The sequence below is a fragment of the Cricetulus griseus genome (assembly GCF_003668045.3).
Source record: "Cricetulus griseus strain 17A/GY chromosome 1 unlocalized genomic scaffold, alternate assembly CriGri-PICRH-1.0 chr1_0, whole genome shotgun sequence".
Classification (NCBI taxonomy): Eukaryota; Metazoa; Chordata; class Mammalia; order Rodentia; family Cricetidae; genus Cricetulus; species Cricetulus griseus.
In genome coordinates this window covers 129,257,320-129,261,195 of record NW_023276806.1, presented here as the reverse complement: position 1 = coordinate 129,261,195, position 3,876 = coordinate 129,257,320, and the positions used below count along the sequence as shown (strand labels likewise).

At 44.5% G+C, this 3,876-nt stretch overlaps 1 protein-coding gene across 4 annotated transcripts in view; it reads right to left on the bottom strand.

Moving 5' to 3' along the window:
• Ikzf4 (IKAROS family zinc finger 4) overlaps positions 1 to 3,876 on the bottom strand; it is a 40,139-nt gene that overhangs the window by 18,024 nt on the left and 18,239 nt on the right. The gene's annotated exons all lie outside the window — the stretch shown is intronic.

Sequence of the window (3,876 nt, the reverse complement as noted above, 5' to 3'; positions counted from 1 at the left end):
GGTCCTCTGTGTTCTGGTTGCTCAATAGTGAACAGACTTGACTGAACCAGAGGTGGGAGGAATTGGCTGGTTCCACCCTCGGAAGGGCCTCTTTAAATTAAATCAGCCCACTTGAACTGTGTTATTCTGTCCAACATGTGACTAGCATGGCATGCCTGTACCTAATCCAATCCCTCCAGAGTCAAGATCCGTGTGTTACCCAGATGAGGCCCATGATTCTAAGGTGTGTCTGACAGATTTTGCTATCTCCTTCAGTGCTTATTAATAATCCCTTCACTGGTTCCACTTTAAAGTACACGAGATTGATAAAACACCGTATAGCTCATTTCCACAATGGCACTTGGACTTACTTTCTCTGGCTGTCCTGGAACTTGCTCTATAAACAAGGCTGGCTTCGAAGTCACAGAGACCCGCCTGCCTCTGCCTCCTGAGTGCTAGGACTAAAGGCTTGTGCACCACCACCTGGCCAGTTCTTTTTTTTTTTTTTTTTTTTTGGTTTTTTGAGACAGGGTTTCTCTGTGTAGCTTTGGAGCCTATCCTGGTACTCGCTCTGTAGACCAGGCTGGCTTCGAAGTCACAGAGACCCTCCTGCCTCTGCCTCCCGAGTGCTGGGATTAAAGGTGTATGCCACCACCACCTGGCTGAGACATTCTTAATAGGCAGTGTAAACTAGCCTTGAGCTCATGAGCTTCCTGCTTCTGTCTCCTTCGTGCTGAGATTACAGCTACCATAGTCAGTACTGAGTTTTGTTGTTGCTGCTTTGAGATAAGGTCATGTAATATATCCTTGGCTGGCCTGGAACTGCCCACCTAGAGCAGGCTGGCCTTGAACTTCCAGAGATCTGCCTGCTTCTGCTCCAACTTGCCAGGCCGAGCTATTTTATTTTATTCATTTATTTATTTTGTTTTTTTGAGACAGGGTTTCTCTGTGTAGCTTTGGGACCTGTCCTAGAACTCACTCTGTAGACCAGGCTGGCCTCGAGCTCACAGAGATCCACCTGTCCCTGCCTCCTGAGTGCTGAGATTAAAGGTGTGCACCACCCATGCCTGGCAGCAGTTTTATTTTTAACTTGAGTTGGGATCTTGCTATATAATTCAGGATGGATTAGAACTCATGATCTTGCTTTAGCCTCCCAAGTACTAGAATTATAGCTGTGTGATGCCATACCTGTTTCTTTGACCTTGACCCTAATAGTTTAAAATATATATATTCTTTTTTTTTAAGATTTATTTAGTATACAGTGTACTGTGTGCATGTGCAGGTCAGAAGAGGGCACCAGATCTCATTACAGCTGGTTGTGAGTCACCATGTGGTTGCTGGGAATTGAACTCAGGTCGTCTGGAAGAGCAGTAAGTGCTCTTAACCTCCGAGCCATCTCTCCAGCCCCCTAAAATATATATATTCTTAAAGACTAACTTTTGAGGGGACTGGAGAGATGGCTCATCAGTTAACAGCACTTACTAATCTTTCAGAGGACCCAGGTTCAGTTCCCAGCACCCACAGGGTGGCTCACAACCTTCTGTAATTCCAGTTTCATGGGATCAGATGCCTTCTTCTGTCCTCTTGGGGTACCCACATATATGGCAGACAGACAAGCATACATATAAATTAAAAAAAAACAATTTAAAAAGACTAACTTTTGAGCCAAACTGGATGGACACCCTTATAATCTCAGCACTTGGGAAGTGGAGGTTGGAGCATCAGGAGTTTGAGTCCAGTCTTGGCTACACGGCAAGTACAGGGCTGGTACAGGGCCGTGTAGCCAAGTACAAGGCCAGCCCAGGCTATAACAGACTCCTGTCTCAAAAGACAAACAAATCTTTCTCTACTCAGAAAATTAGCTAGCTGGAGCTCCTTATTTCACAGGCTGGACTGCAGGGATGCATCATAATGTTTGGTTTGTGCAGTGCTCAGATCAAACATGGGGCCTGGTGCATGCTAAGTAAGCAGCCTACCAACTGAGCTGCACCCCAGACCCCCTTCCCCTTCTTACTCTTTAACTTATTAAACCTGATGGTTCTGATAGTTCTGATATCCACTCTTGCAATAGGTGATGGTTTCTTCTCCCCCTTTGAAAATACTTCGCAGATACTGACAGCCCTTAACATGCCGTGTTTGTGGAAAGGGACTAGGAGAATGAGAATTGAGTTCTCTGTCCCTGTCTTCAAAGGATGTAAATCATTGGCCTCCGGGCTGAATTCAGACCATATCAATTACTTTTTTTTTTTTTTTTTTGAGTCACAGTCTGTCTATTTATCCTGGGATATCTTGGAACTTGCTACGTAGAGCAGGCTGGCCTCAAAGGACTGCCCCAGCCTCCCAAATGCTGACCATACACAAACTTGACTTGCCTCATGGAGCACCTTAAAAATATTGAGTCATTCCTTTACTTACTTAATTTCTTTTTAAATTTAATTATTTACTCATTACATTACCTTTTGCAGTGGGGGAGTTGAGGCAGGATCTTACTATGTAGCTAGCTTGGAACTCACTGTGTAGTTCAAGCTGGCTTCAAACTCACAGAAATCTGTCTGCCTCTGCCCTCTTCTCTTTTTTTTAAATTTTATTTATTTATTTTGTATACAACATTCTGCTTCCATGTATATCTGTGCACTAGAAGTGGGTACCCATCTCATATTAGATGGTTGTGAGCCACCATGTGGTTGCTGGGAATTGAACTCAGGACCTCTGGAAGAGCAACCAGTGCTCTTAACCTCTGAGCCATCTCTCTAGTCCCCTGCCTCTGCCTTCTAAATGCTGGAATTCAAAATGTGAGCTATCGGCCAGGCGGTGGTTTTACGTTTTTAATTCCAGCACTCGGGAGGCAGAGGCAGGCAGATATATGTAAGTTCAAGACCAGCCTGGTCTACAGAGTGAGCTCCAGGACAGCCTCCAAAGCCACAGAGAAACCCTGCCTCAAGCCTCCCTCCCCCTCCAAAAAATGTGAGCTATCTACCTGGCAATGGTGGTGCACACCTTTGATTCCAGTGCTCGGGAGTCAGAGGCAGGAAGATCTCTGTGAATTTGAGGTCAGTCTGGTCTACACAGCAAGTTCCAGGACAGCCAGGTCTACACAGAGAAACCCTGTCTTGAAAAAAAGTGAGCTATCTAACCCAGATTGGTTTTATTTCTTTGAATCTGCGTCTGATTCTGTAGCCTAGTCTGGCTTCAGGTTCATGTCAATCCTCTTGTCTCAGCTTCCCAAGTGATGGGACTACAGGTAATGAATGCTTCATCACACCTGGCTTGAATCATTATTTCACATAAAAACTCAGAATTCTTCTGGGCATGGTGGTATACTCTTTAGCCTCAGCACTCGGGAGGCAGAGGCAGATGGATCTCCGTGAGTTCAAGGCAAACCTAATCTATAATACAGAGAGTTCCAGGTCACCCAGGGCTACACAATGAAACCCTGTCTCTAAGTAAATAAAATAAAATAAATTTCGACTTCTGGTGGACACGGTAGGGGTGGTAACACATCAGCTCATAACTGTCCTCAGCATTTAGGAAGCTGAGGCAGGATGAATTCCCACAAGTTTGAGGACAGCCTAGGATTACATAGTGAGTTCCAGATCAGATATATACACTAGTAAATAAATAAGTAGATAATAAGTAAATAGGTCAGGCTTTTGTTTTTTTTTCTTAGGCAGTTGGAGGAGGCTACACATTCTCCTAAAGGACTGACTGGTGGACATGAATAGCAGTGGTAGAGAGTGCTCTACAATTTGTGAACAGTCCCTACTATTCCAGCCTGCTTTAACGTTTTTGAAGATAGTCCACTCTACTTGGATGGGACAGAATTCTCTTCTGGTGACCTTTTAACACATGAAAAAGAACCACATTTTCCTTCCATGTACTTGCTTTGGGTGATCCATG